This window comes from Corvus moneduloides, chromosome 3 (assembly GCF_009650955.1).
Source record: "Corvus moneduloides isolate bCorMon1 chromosome 3, bCorMon1.pri, whole genome shotgun sequence".
NCBI classification, from domain to species: Eukaryota; Metazoa; Chordata; class Aves; order Passeriformes; family Corvidae; genus Corvus; species Corvus moneduloides.
The window spans coordinates 102,082,179-102,097,846 of record NC_045478.1 but is presented as its reverse complement, the minus strand read 5'-3'; positions in this window follow the sequence as shown (position 1 = coordinate 102,097,846).

Sequence of the window (15,668 nt, the reverse complement as noted above, 5' to 3'; positions counted from 1 at the left end):
AGAGAGGGGCTAGCGTCCTAAGAGGTATAGACCAGGTAGTTTTTTAAGAGTTTTCTTATTTTCTGTCTGCCATATTGCCACTGTCGGGTCACCAAGCCATCATACCAGCTAGAACAAAAAAGAAAGAATCCCAGTGGCATTGTTGAACGGTCTTCTTTTTTTTTTTTTTTTTTGTGTTGAACAGTGTGAAAAGACACATTTTCCTTTTCTATCCCCTCTAGTGTTTTCTTGGCCATGTTCTTTCTGATTCCCTTTACATACAATGTTTTCAACATACAAATAACACAGAGCATGCCCAGTAACTCCATATTAAAGTTTGGAAAAGATTTTAGGTTTAGAGATCACAGCAGGGTTTAGTACATCATACAACAAGGTACATAGAAAAATTGTTGTTTTAAGCCAATTATCACTTTAAAGGCCTGTGGTTTGTTATCTAGTGTTGTTTTTTCTAGAACTTCAGATTTCAATACCTGAATTGAAGCACAGCTAAGCCAGCCAAATAAATTGAAGACTGTTTGAATGATTTTTATGGCAGTGATATAATTATTTGAAAGATTGGTATTTCAGATTTTTCTAACAGTGTTGGAAAAAACAAAAAAAGGTTAAGCTCAAATATACAAAACAAATTCAGTTTTTTTTTTATTTCCATTTCAAAGCAATTAACCTACTTTCCAGTCTTTCCACAAACAATGAAGATAAAGGTTGAAGTGGTTCAGAAGATACTTGGATGGAAGATACAATGGTCTCTGCATACTGAATCATGTCACTGAACTCACTTTAATTGAAAAATGTCCCAATTCTGAACTGTGAAGTGATAATAACAAATGATTATTGAAAAATATTTTGTAAGTACTTTTTTCATATCACTGTGCTCTGAATCAAAATGTACCTTTTCTTCAGGGGGGCAATCTTACAAATCTTCACTGCTCTATCTACCAGAGAGGCACCTGCACTGGTAGAGGCACAGTCTATGACTTTAGGGATGTAGCCACTGTGCCTTTGTACTAACCCTCCAATAACAACTGAAAGTCTGGTGGGCACATCTGATCCTGAGTTGAGTTTTCATTCTTTTCTGGAGAGAAAGATCTCGGTTTCCACTTCTATCACAAGACCATTTAGGACTATCGGACACTTACAGAAACCTCTTGATTATCATTTCTGACTTCAGTAGCCATGACGCTGAAGTAAGGAAAAGTTTGAAAAAGTGATAGGTAAAGTCAGAGATCCTGACAGGCAGGATGTCACTGAAGTTGTCTGGACTCTTCAGCTCAGCTCACTGGCCTGTTGCTCTGACTGAACACCACGGCGCTCCTTTTGGCCCCTGACAAATGGAGGTATAGACTCTATCTGCCATATAACTGTGAATAAAGAAACCAGGCAGGAAAAGCCTCTGCAGTGTGCAGGGCAGAGCTGACCAGGTCTAGTCCTGGGAAGAGCTGATATTAAAGGCACATTCTGGGTTAGGCAGAAGTGGCATCTAGAGACTGAGCAGTGATGAGGATGGCAGTGTCTGCATGTTTGTCCCTACATGCTAATGGCAGTCTCTGTAGCACAGTGGCTATCATGAATTCAGCTCTTCTGAGGAGTAGCCAAGTGAATTCAAGAAACTCCATGTGATTTTGCAATGATTTTCAGAAATACACTTGCTTGTGAGTGGTCCAAAACAGGATTTTCCTCCTGTGGAGTTGCCTTCATCTCACTTTTCGTTTTGGTTCAGAAACACAAAGACAGTGGCAATGAAATAAGTGGGTACATGATGACATATGCAAAAGCAACAGTTCTTATATAATATCCCCTTTCTCTCTCCTCCACCCCCTTCTGGAGCTGCAGATGTACCATATCCAAATAAACAATGACAAGCAAAACTCAGTGGGAAAACACACTGAGATTGACAAGCATCATCCAAGATTCACATGTGACTGTTATTAGACAGATTTCTGCTATTTGCCTGCCTTAACTTCCATGCTCAAACTCTGCTTTTGGAGAGGCAGCAGCTCATTGGAGCAAGCTTGGATGCTGGGAGTTGCATGGGGGTCCTTCCCTGTGGCACTCCTGTGCCAGCAGAGACAGCCCAGCACCTGAGGATGCTGAAGAGGTGGTTTGTCCCTAGCATTTTGGAAAAGCCATGGCTGCAGCACCTGAGTGGGGAGCTCCCAGGACACAAGAGTGCAGTTGGTGAGGCAATGTGGTCTGCCAGGGGCTGTCAAGTGTGTTTTTCCAAAACAATGCAGATACAACCTTTATGGCTTAAAGTGAGTGCTGTACAGGAAATTAAATACATGTGACAGAGACAAGCAGAGCTCAGAGACCTCATAAACACAGATGGAGCCATCTGTATCTCCAGTTCAGAGAGCACCTGTTAGCAGCTCACATGCCACATGCATCCTGCTGTTGGAAGAGTCCTCAGGAGACCTGATTCCCAATCCACCCCATTCATCATCAGACTTCATTGTTTCCCTCTGGAGAAGCTCATAGCAAGGAGGGGGATAACAGATGCTGGCCCAGCTGGGCTGTCTCGAAAAGAGCGTTGCTTGGAGGGCTTATCTCCAGTAGGAAGTCCCACAGCACTGTTTCTTATATTGGAACCTTAAGGAAGTGTCAGCCCTGTTCCCAGCATGTACAAACTCCACAGTCAGGGATCCCCAGGATCCCTTTTTGGTACAGCCCTGGATACGCTCACTGAACAGACCTGCAGACCACAGCTGTTACACTGGACCTGAGCAAAGACAAAGTGGCTGAAGCTGCTGGGTCTTTGCCAGGACCTTTGAATTGGATTCTGAACTTTACTGCCCAAATCCCAGCCTACAGTGTTTTCATACCTACTTTGATCTCGTTTAAAAATGCGGTATAACAGAGTGAAACATAGCAGTGTCATTCAGGCTGAGATCTGCATCCTTGTTTCTCATTCTTTATCATGACAGTCACATGCTTATATATTATCATTAGAAAAACTTCCAGCCTTGGAAGAACTTCCAAATTACAGAAATCAAAGAGGAGAGTGAGCAGTTGGAAGCATTTACTAAAGTATTAGGTGCCAGTAGGTGCCAGGAGAAAATCTGGAGCTTTTCATGTTTAGAAAACAGGAATCTACTTGTAACTTTGTTCCATATTAAAAGGTAAGGAAGATATAAAGAGGGTTCAGGAAAGAGAAAAAACCAAAATGGTTCAGTCTCAATGATCTTTACCTGCTTTATCAATTAGTGGCATCAGAATTCATATCACTTACCAGGCTGCATTTGAATGAAAATATTGCAGCCATTAACACAAATACAACCAGAAACACAGCTCCTGGTGCAATGCAGGCAGAACTGGAAGTCCTTGCTAGCAAATGACCTGATACATTTTCTTTCTGTGAGGAATTCACCTGCAAAAGAGCCTAGTGAGCCTGGCTGCTTCCCTGGTCAAAATTGTAGCTACATTACTGTATGTGGAGTAAGACCAGACACCTCAGACTTGTACTTTAGCTCTGGTGCAGACTTGTCTCAGCAAAGTCAGAGCCAGGGGTGAATCCTGCACAGAGGTCTGGGGATTTCTTCCTAGGACTCCATCTCACTCAGTCCTTACTAAACTAAAAGAACATGGGAAAACATGGAATCTGTCATCTGTCATGCTGCCTCCTCTGAAATCCAACTGGCCATTGACTTCAGCATTGCAGGACCAGGACTACTCCCACACCACCAGTGCAGAGCTCTGCTGTTAAGAGATGGAGCAATCCCTTCTGGGAAGTTTTCGTGACCACTGTTTGATGAGGAACATGAAAAGGATATGGTGGTCTCTCTCACATACAACTTACATGCTTTTATGAAGCTTTGCCAGTGATGTCAAACACGTAATTACTGTCCTCTGTAAATAATGAATAGGGTGTAAACATGTGCTACATATCCAAATAACACATATGAACGATTTGGCCCCTTGAAACTAATTTATTCCACTGTACTTTGAACTGATGCAGAATATTGTATAACAAGTAACTCTAGGATAAAAGGTCAGGCTGGAGTTTTTTTAAGACTGGGAATGAATACAAATACTACAAACATTACACAACAAAAAAGCCTAAATATTATTCCATGAGGAACTGTTATATTTTGAAGAAAACAGTGTGAGTAACAAAGAATTCCTTGTGGACTTCCAGCAAATATTCTTGATTAGAATGCCTACGTGATTTTTAAATGCTCATCAAGACCAACAGCTGGTAGTGACCAAACTTCTCACACATCTGGTCTAATCCTTTCACAACATTTTGAAACTCCAAGGAAAAAAAATCATCAAGAAGCAAGATGTGTGTAAAGCAGAGATTTTTCTTCAGTGAGGCTGTGACAGGCAGAGTGATAAATTTATTTCCAAAGTACCTGGTTTTAATAAATATGATCAGCAGTAAGATGTTACTCACAAAACAGGCAACTTTTGTGAGAAGTGGGATTTATTCCTTTGCACATCAGGAAGGGCTGTCTCTGCATGTCTCAGCAGCAGAAAAAATGCACTAGCAATGCTATCTGTAGGATCTGAGAGGGAACAAACTGTTGTTTTTCTGTTACTGGCTCCAAGATCTTCAAGTACAACTATAACCATCATAAATGGGACCTCATAACACTCTTCCTCCCATCACTGTTAAACAAGGTGTTACTTACTGTGTTAAACCAACATATTGGGGACTTCTGGTAATTTATGGCCGTGCAATGTTGGATGCAATGAATGTAAATACACTGATTATTTTATATAAATGCCTTTCAACTGGAATAAACCAAAAGGTATGCTTAGTCAATTTACATTTTGTCTCTGAACTTAATACATGAAAATTTAAGCACCCCAAAGGTTTGGGTGTTATCCAGAGTAAATGGAACATTTGTGAACTCTTTCCACAACGTTTGGGCACTTCTTGGGAGAATCTAAATGAAAATTCAAGAGGTACTACATAGCTAAGGGTACCCACTCTCACACTGAAAGGAAAATATTACTATATCTGCTGAATAATAGTAATAATAATGATAGTAATAAAGTGCCATGGAACTGGAAGGGTAAAACGTTGAAGAAAGAATGATCATAATTCATAGTCAAGCGGGTTGGCTCTATCTCTCTCCTAACAGTGTATTTCTAGCTAGGCACACCATATTTTACATCCTCAGAAAGGGAAGAACAAAAATATCTTCAAGTATTCATTCATAAATATTGATTCAATTTCCATCCTTGATCTTATTTCTTTTACCACAACATTGCTCATGTGTTGCAGCAGATGTCATACATAATGATGAAGAGTTGTTTATTAGTGTGGAGCTCAAAGCCATTAATGCATAATACTAAGGTTTATTTCTGATAATAGATGCTGAAATCTCCATACCTGAGGCTGTTGCTCACTATCAGGTCTCAATAGGAACGTATGGTATATAAGGACTGTAGGAATTAGTTTAAAAAATACTTTATCCTTAATCCTGTCTTAGTAAATGCATCTCTCTGAAAATGTTGCTTTCCATTGAGAAAGGGAGCCAAATTTCAGGACTTGGTTGTGTGACAGAGTTATGGTTTGAACTTCACCGGGGCACCAGTAAAAAAGCCAGCAGTTGCCAGCAGCCAGCTATCTTACGGTTGCATATGAGGCACAGCAGCAACGAGAACACACATCCAGGGGAGATCTGATAATCATGTTTGCAGCTAGAATTTTTTCATGGATACTGTACAGAAATTGGACTTTAGGCAATGCTCATTAAAAAGAAACAAAAATGCTTGCAAATGCAGTTTCAAATTCAGATTTCAGAAAACACTTAAGCGCTTCTGATTATTTTTCTTTTCTGCTTTTCCTGTTATATTCATGGCCTGGAATGCACAACTGAAATGAACAATAGTTTAATTTTCAATTTTATCTTTAAACACAAGTCACATCTTGTTCATTTTATGATTCCTCAAAGTCCAAAGGTCCCCGATAATGAAGTTTTAAGCATTTGGTTAAGATTTATAATAAAATGTAAATTAAGTTGTTCAATTATTGGCTGAAAAAAATTATCCAGAAAAAATGGGAGCGTTGCATACATAATAGATTATTTCTGTTAAATACCATATATCACTTCTTCATATCAAGGGCTAGAGTGAGCTACTGCCTCTATGGATGTTTGCCATGTGGGTTGCAGACATCTGTTGAGTGTCAGGGAATGTAATCAAAGGATTTGCCAGGAACTCCATCAAAATCGTGCCTTTTACATTTTTCTTAGTTGAGAACACCATGCACAGCAGATTGACCTAATGGAGGGTAACACATTGAACTGGGAGCAAAATGTTTAAAGAGATGGAAGCCTCGCTGTTAACCCTATGAATTCTTTGAAATGTTGTCCTTAAAAGTCAAGGTGGGCTGCAGATGGGACACAAATATCACCCAGGAAAGCTCCTTGAACTGCCCTGCTGCTGGCCCTGGGAGCTGATGAGGCTCTGTTCACGCCTCACTGTTTCTGCAGGATTTACTTTTGAGGTATCTAGAAAGGCAATATTCTCAGCTTGGATAACCATAGTTCCTTGGGAATAGGAGAACAGCTGGATGTTTCTGCTTGCCTCCCAGACTGCAAATCAAGGGAAAAATAGATCTGCATCCACTCAATTTTCTCCTACATAGGAGCTCATTCCAGCCAAGTATTTAACTCCACAAAAGCCTATGGAAATGGGGCCTTTGCACACATGGGAGGGAAGAGTTTGCTTTCATGTTGTCTCATGGCACATGGTGTTGCTTTTACTATCCCAATAATAAAACCCTCTCTAGGTGTCCATTCATCAATCTCCTTTCTTTCTACAGTGGTAAATAAAAAAGTAAAAGATAGCCACAAATCTCAGAGTTCTTAATGTTTTTATGCCTCACAAGTTGCACGATCATGTTTTTCATATAGCATAGGGTCATGATATGAATACTACAGAAATAACTAAATATAAGAGTTCTGGCATCCTTCATAAACTATTCTATGTCAGACCACAGAAATCTGCTCCTGTCAGCTGAAGCTTTACAATAAATTAGCCCAGGATAATGGTACCACCCACTAGGATGGTTACGGTTTAGAGTCTGCTCATCCTCTCTGACAGACTCGCTCATTCAGTGATTTATAGCATGGCACACAACACTTCTGTCCAAGAGTGAGCACTCTTTGTGTGGCCATTTACAGCTACAGAGAGAGGGGAAAATAAAGCTTTGGGGATTTAGAATTTTTCACAGCAAGTGAAAACTCCACTGAATAAACAGCATGATTTAAAACATTTACACTGGGGTTGAGACCCTACCCCTCCTCTGCCAGCAGGGTGGTCAAAAATTATTTCAATGCAGTCAGTAAAATTACAGGTAGGTAGAACTACAGTGGGAGAAACAAACACTGGCATTCCTTCTCAACAAGAATATATTCCAAACTGAGGGTATTCCTCATGAAGGAAAGTACCTAAACCCACTAGCAAATTCCAGAATTCAGGGTCAGAGGTGTCACTAGTTTTATTCTAAACTAAAGGTCAAGTCAGGAGGCTCAGATGCATATCAAAGTGTCCTCACAGCTGAAGGAGAATTCAGTTCCAACAGTTTCAGGACAGTATCTGCTGTAGATCACTGAATATTGACTGAGTAAGCCACATGAATTATCCTCCACGGTTACTATAATGATAATATGAATAATAATGAGTATGTGTAACTGGTAGTTGCCCAGCTGGAAAACATAAAATTTCCGTATATATCTGCCAATTGGACTTTTAATGACAAAACCACAGACGTTTGGACTATTTGAAAAAGGACAAATGGAATAAAAACATACTATCTCTGTGAGAAACTATTTGATTTGTAAACTGCAGCATTGTAAAACAAATGTCGTGTGTAGAAAAAAAAGGAGTGGAAATGGTTCTTGAACACATATGGAAGAAAGTTTTCTTGATTTAGTGCTTATTGCAATAAAACTTATGATTAAGAATGCAAAAGCAGAAATATCCCTGCTTTTGACTATTTCTTAATGTTCATCCAAAGGAAATTTCTTATCTGGGGGAGGAGGAGGAGCAATTTAGTAATTCCTGACCTCAGGCTGATACTAAAGCATTCTGAAACAATAAGGGCCCAGGGGTGTCGAAGGCAGCTGCCTGAATTCCTCAAAAAAGTATATTTACAAAGGCTATTTTGAGTTCTCTGCATTTCTGTAATGGAATCCAGCTGCTCTGACCTTTGGAAATTACCTCGTACAGTGTGAACAGCAGCGCAGATAAGCGCTACGTTAAATTGCACTTAGAGTCCAACTGCTTGGCGTTTCAGTTAAAGGGCTGGCATGAGAGAAAGTAAAATAAGAGGGAAAATTATATCTCTGGTCTAAGAAGCAAAATAAAGACTTTGGTCATTCAAAATAATGGTTTGATGAGACCCCCTCAGTGAAAATAGTATATGGTAAATAAAACTTGAAGAGGTGAGGATACGCTTTTACGAAACACCAAGAAACCAAACTTGAAAGACAGGATCTCTTCTCTCATCTCACTCCTGAAATAATAATTCCACCTTCATTCTTCCTGGTCTGTTTTAGGAAGCAGAGCCCTGAAAAGGAGTTTAGTTAAAAAAAGATTTATATAACATTAAAATTCAGATTTGGTCAGATTTGTGCAGAACAAAATGGCACCAAAAGGACTAAGATGGGATCTGGCACATGCCCTTTCATGCCTACTTGGAGCAAACTGATAAAAGAAGTGGATAGCATGCTATGAAGCAAATAAACTTTAGGGCCAAAGTCCACGGGAGAACATCCTTTACCTTCAGCAAATGTCAAACAAGACCTAAAATCAGAGATTGTGAAAAAAGTTGTTCTCCCTTAACAGAGATTTGACAAAAAGCATCTCCAGCATTCCAGCCAATCAGACTCTATGTTTGCCCAGCTCTAAGTACGAGGTGACACGTCATACTTCCCAATATCTACCATGGCTTGCTGACACCGGTTCTTTCCAGAGGGGCAAGTCCCTGCTTTGCCCAAGCTGCATGTCCCACCAGGAACTGCATCCATCCCTCACCTGCACCAGGCAGTGGACAACGGCAGATGGATCTGAGGAGCTGAACTTGAGGCTCAGAATCCACTCCTCACCCACAGGTCTCAGTGGCTTTTCACATCACAAATCCTTTGTTTTTAGCCAAGACCTGAGCACGTGAAAGAGGGAAGAGCTGAGGGTTCTGGCTCTTGTCTTTTTTAAAGTCATCAGGATCAATGTGACTCACATCCTTTGGGTCTGTGACTGTGGATTTTTATTCCTATTGCTCAGTATTTTCATGTTTGTTTCTTAGAGGTCCTAAAAAACTGATGAGAAAACACAGCTGTGAAATGAAGCCTGTGAAATCAGCTGTGCTGAGGCAATATCGGAAGGCAAATGAAACAAAAAAAAAAATAACTTATTATCTTTAAATTAGATGACTTTAATTCAATCTCATCACCTTTCCAATACGTACCCAAGTATTTTTTAAAGCTTGGTGAACTCAAACTTTGGGTAGTCAGTAAATCCTTGGAGCATATTTCCAAGTGGAGAGTGTTCTCCTTCTGCAGCCACTGGATCCCCTTCAAATGCTACTGCCATGTTCTCTTTGCTAAAATGCAAAAGCAAGGCTGGCATCTGTGGGAATAAATGCAGAAACTGGACAGACCCGTGATCCTGCTAAGATCAAGGTACACTGGATAGTTGTGTGAGCCTTTAGAGGAAGGAAAACGATGCTTTAGTGCATCCCTCTGGCCTTAGGGTGGCAGCCTTGCAGCTGTACTGAGAAGCACATGGTATCCATGTGCACTTCTCCCCTCTGCAAACCCAGTCCCTCTGAGAGCATCCAGCTTTGGGCATGCCCTGGCTCCTTCTTACAAACAAATCCACCTCTAACAGAACGGCAGGGCATGCAAGCAGGGCTGGAAACTCCCGGGCTGCCTGCTGCTACGATCTGAGTCAGCAGAAACATGCCTCATCTGCTGTTCGATTTTCTCTGCCCAGATTAGGCTCTTAGTGCCTGCCAGCTGATGTGAAGGCAGCAATGATGCTGCTCGGTACTTCAGAGAGAAGTTTTGGTAAGTGATGTCAGACAAGGGAAGTTTTCACATCTAGATGACCAGCTCAAAAAAAGAGACTTCATAACCATTTCCCAGGGATGGCTGTCCTAGTGTAAGACATATGAAATAAACTTCGTGCCCTCAAATGAGCTAATCATTGAATGGTTTGGGTTGGAAGGGACCTTAAACCAAGGACCATCTTGTTCCAATCCCCTGACTTGGGCAGGGACACCTTCCACTAGACCAGGTTGCTCAGAGCCCCATCCGTCCTAGATGGGATGGGGCATCCACAACTTCTCTGGGCAACCTGTGCCAGTGCCTTACCTCCCTCACAGTAAAGAATTTTTTCCTAATACCTAGTCTAGTCTCTTTCAGTCTGAAGCCATTCCCCCTTGTCCTGTCACCACATGCTCTTGTAGATAGTCTCTGTCCATCTTTCTTGTAGGCTCCCTTCAGGTACTGGAAGGCTGCAATTAACTCACCCCAAAGCTTTCTCTTTCCTAGGCTGAACACTCACAGATCTCTCAGCCTTTCCTTGTAGGAGAGGTACTCCATCCCTCAAATCACCTTGGTGGCCTCCTCTGGACTCTCCAGCAGGTTGATGTCCTTGCTGTGCTGGGGACCCCAGAACTGGACACAGCACTGCAGCTGTGGTCTCACCACAGTGGAGTAGAGGGGCAGAATCTCCTCCCTCGACTGACTGGCCATGATTCTTTTAAAGCATCTCAGGATACAATTGGTTTTCTGGGCTGCAAGGACACATTGCTGACTGATGCCCATTCTCTCATCCACCAGCACCCCCAAGTCCTTCTCCCCAAGGCTGCTCTCGATCTGTTCATCCCCCAGCCTGGATTGATGCCATGGGTTGTATGCAGGTCTTTGCCACAACAAGAAGCATCACACCATATATCAAGAGAAAAGAGACAAAGCCACTGGGTTGTTTCATTTATGTATTGTGACCAGGACCCCAGGACTCTGAGATTCTACCTTCCCCACAAATATCAGACCAGTAGCTGAAACAAATAAGGGGAGAACAAGAAGGGAAGAGAGAAAGAGGGTTTTATGGAATCACAGAATATGCTGAGTTGGAAGGGACACACGAGGATCATCATGTCCCACTCCTGGCCCTGCACAGGACACCCCAGGAGTCACACTGTATGCCTGAGAGCATTGTCCAAATACTGCTTGAACTCTGTCAGGCTTGGTGCTGTGACCACTGCCCTGGGTTCCAGTGCCTGACCACCCTCTGGGTAAAGAACCTTTTCCCAATATGCAACCTAAATCTCCTCTGACACAGCTAATAGGGAATATGTGCTTAAGAAGGGAAGGTTCAAGGAATCAACCCTTGTATTCCAACCTAAAAGAACTTTAAGATTACATGAAAAATGTGAGGGGATGACACAGTGAATCAGGAATAGCTGTCCTGCAATATTATTGGCACAGAAAAATTCTACTCCTGGGACTGATTTCCAAATAGGCAGAACACTTGGTTCAAATGCAGAAAAGTTGTAGGTACACACCTTCTGAAATAATGTATTTTATGTTGAAGTTGGGTTTTTTGTCTTCCCCTCTACCCCCGTGGCTGAATGTATTTGTGGAGGCCAGCTGGATCCAATTCCTAGGACAGTAGTATTACACTCCCCAGCCCCCCCCACTTTTTCCCCTTTTACATCAGTAAGTTGGCAGGAAGGTTATTTGCATCGTTGCCCAGAGCCAAAGGTCAGCATGAAAAAAGAACTTGTGAACACTTTTATGAAGAAAATCCAAACTGTAAGTGAACAGCCTTACTTAAAAAAATTGTCAAAACTACTTTTTTGTTTAAAGTTAGGTTGATGTGGAAGCAGATTCCAGATTGTGGAACATACATGATGTAGAAAGGTCAGGAGGAATGAATATTCAAGATTCGGAGGCAAAGTCAGAGGCATAAACTTCCCACACATTCCATCCAAGGAAGAATTTTTCCTTCATATTCTGCTGGTAGGATATTACACACTGGTTGTCAGTTCTAAGCTCCAAAGTGCAAGGTTATTTTTAAAATTTTTCAGTTCATTCTTCCAAAACCAAACGTCCCCATTGAGCCACTTCCTACTAAGTGGCTGCTTTTTAAATTTGATTCTTGCATTATGACCCATGGTGGGATCCCCTTCAGCTAGGAATGGACCTGTCCACAGCTTGGTGTCAGAGGAGTCTCAAGGGAGGCCCTTAACTCTCCTGCTTGCTTTGAAAATCTGCCAAAGCACAGGGATATTAAGAGCCAGTTCTGCTCTGGAAAAAACTGTAGTGAGTGGCACAGTGTTTACCGTGTCAGTGTTTCCATTCGATATTTGAAGACCTTCCATGTTAATGTCTTTTTTTCTAAGAGGTAGCTTAATGAGTACAGGCTAGGTTTAAAAAAAAATGGAAAACTTCTTGTCTTCTTATGCTTAATGTCAACTGGCAGGTGCTACAGAGCACACTGTTCACCTTTTACATCAGAGCATCCACACTGCCTCCACCTATGCCAACAAAACCACCTTTGCTAGAAAAGGAAAGAAAAATAATGCTCAGAATTTACACTGAGAGCAAGTCCAGCTGGGATGAGATCTCTCTGTCCAGCAGCCTAATCTAAGTGAGTTGTATGGAGACCTCCAGCTCTTTACTTCCAGTGGATCAGTTCACCTGGAAGTGAAGCCAAATGCAGCTGAGAAAGGAGCACCAACACTAACGTGCCTGAGGAGACTGCTGAAGGGCATTGATGACTTTCTGGCAGCTGCTTCTGCATCCATCTCCTTCCACAGAAGGCCTGTCTCCTTGAAGCTGTGTGCTTAGCTCATGCTCAGCCTCTGGAAGGTGTCTTCCTCTGACGAAGTCTGACAGCTGATGTGGCTTCTCCAGGTTTCTGGTTAGGGCTGCCGAGGTGGAATGTTTGTGAGGAGCCCTACAGCTGCATTCAGTTCTCCTTGCTGCCAGGTGGGAATAGACAAAAGCATGATGGGACTGAATTCCCTATTTCCACTCCTGAGCTAGCCCGGTATGTAGGGTGAACTCAGGGTTTGCTACCTCTGCTTGCATGGAAATAGCAGTTGCAAGAGCAGCCCCTTTTTTTAAGAAACCTGGAGCAAGTCTGAGAATTTCAGAAGCTGGGCTGATTCTCTCACAGCTGAAAGAAGTGGTTAAGAGGCTAGCAATGCCAAGACTCAGCACTGGAAGAGGAATTCACATGCGACAGGAATTATTTCGTTTGGCAGAGGCGAAGGAGGCAGAGGAATGACCAGCCCCAGCAGAAAGCCCGTGTACCTGACGTGGACTTTGCAGGTCAGCTGTTTCCCTGAGATGCTCCATTTGCTACTTGGAAAGAGAAGGAGGTGGGGGTGGAGGGAAAGGGAATGGCCAAACTTAGACAGCTGCAATGAGTACCTGCCAATTTCTATATGATTCACTGTCCACCCCCAGCAAAAGTTGTGTGAAGGAAAAGGAACATCTGCACTTCCCTCATTCTTATCTCGCCCTGTGGGACTCATAGACAGTTGGTCTAAAGCTGGTGTGACTTATCTTGGGTGTAAGATCAGCACATACGAGCTGTAACTGGCACCCAAAGTGAACCCAGCTTGGTTTTGGCTCTCTCTGGTGCATAAGTTGAGAAGACTTTGATTTTCACCCAAGTAACACCTCTCTGCCACTAACTTGAGTCTGCTCAGATGAACCTCATTGTAAGGTTCTGCAAAAAAGTAGCCAGTGAGGCTTTGCCAAAACCAAACACACTTTCCTCCCTGGATAATTCTACTGTTCAGCAATGGAAAGTCATGAACACCTCATCATGCATCTCATGGATAAAAAGTGACGTGCTGTGAATCACTGGAATCCCCTGGTCTGCTTGAATATTTCATTTTTATCAAATGTAGCATAAAATGGTGATACAGACCTTTATTGTTTTTTCTCCAGAAATAAAGGTTTCATTTACACATAACAGACCTAGTTTTGCATCCTATATATCTGCTTTGTTCTTAAGGCCATGGTATGTCTTTTCAGCCACACTTCATATCCTTTTCCACATTTCCTCTTTTTTTTTAATCTGCCATAAACATGGTGTATAATTTCTCCTTTTACTACACTGTCTAAATAGAACAGGCCATTGACAACAAACCACATCTTCTTTCACTAGTGATCTTCAGATGTAAAATACAGTGAAAGTAATTGTTTTTCCAATGATAAGAAAGCTTTTTAAATGTATCTGGCATACGGGGAGGTTGCTATATAAACCTTACTTTTTGATTTATTTTACTTCACAAGTAACTTGTCTGTTTTCAAATCCCAGTGCTATTTTCTTCTTTGAAGAAGGTCATGAGAGGTTCAATAATGGCTAAAACATCAGCAATAATTAGGAAAGTGTACTGTTCTCTGGAAATATTGAGCCTTACAAAGAAACTGATTTTGAAAGTCTGTGGTACTTTAACATTGAGGTTAGGATGCAGTTATGGAATAAATTTACAACCAACATCACAATGCCCAGCATGACTAATAATTAGCCAAAAAAATGTAACTAGTAGTTCATCAAGGCTCTTCTTGTGTTTAGAACAAATACAAGTGCCAGGTTTATTTTTACTTCCTCAGGCATGATGTAAGGTTTCTTCCATTGGAAAATCCCCTATTAGTATATTTGTCTGGATTATATAATATTGTCCATGGGGCTTTTTCTTCTTCTGATGACTTGTACCTACGGAATTCATTTTATAAACAAAACTCTCAGCATGTGACTGCAGTGGTTGTGCTCAGGAGTGACCCCTCTGTGACACACTTGTGCCTGAGCTGCCTGTGGGCAGTGTCCAGTCCCATCCTGCTGTCGGTGCACACTGATGGCATTGCTCGTGGAGGTCTCTTGACTCATACAAATGGATATATTTCAAGTGCCTCTGATTGAAATTTGTTGAGAAAGCATGAAGGAAAACATGTGTAGCTGCTTACTTTCCATGCTTGGCTCTGCAGCAGCTGACAATGGCCCACCTTGTTCCATGTCTGACTCGAGCCTGCAAGATGACAGATGAAGAGGTTGAACACAAAAAGGGGTTGCAGTGATCCTTCTAAAAACAGGGAAGTGGCACTAGATACTCTAGTGAGCTTTGGCTCACCAGGGTGGATGGCTGGTTGTGCTAGCTGCAGGATGGGCTGGTTTGCCGAAGAATCAAGACCAGAATATGGGCTGAAGAGACCAGAGGCTTGGCCTGCAACAATAACCCAGTTCAAACAAAAAGCTTGAGAGGGTATAAAAAAAAGTCTATTAAATGCAATGAATAATATAGCACAGTATTGCATTTTTTACACAGGCTGGGAAAAGGACTTTTTAAAGATCATCTGTAAAAAAGCATTTTTCCCCAGACTTCAGAGGTCAAAGTTAAGAGAAGCCAAGTTTTTTAAAAATTGTATTTTTTTTGACTATATATCAGGATAACAGTTCATATCTGATCACTACTTGTATTGTGCTAGAATTGGGGAATCATGATGCTAAATTCTAAAGAGACATACAAGACAGGATCATGGTTATCAGAGAGCTTAATCATTAAAAAGAATTATGGTCTTCAGAGGGAGGAAAAAAAATCACAGGCTCTGTTTTCTATAAGTGAAAGGAAAAAGTGTGTGACTTGGTCCAGATAGATTCATTCTGTTTTCATGGATGGGTGGAAAAGGGTCTCT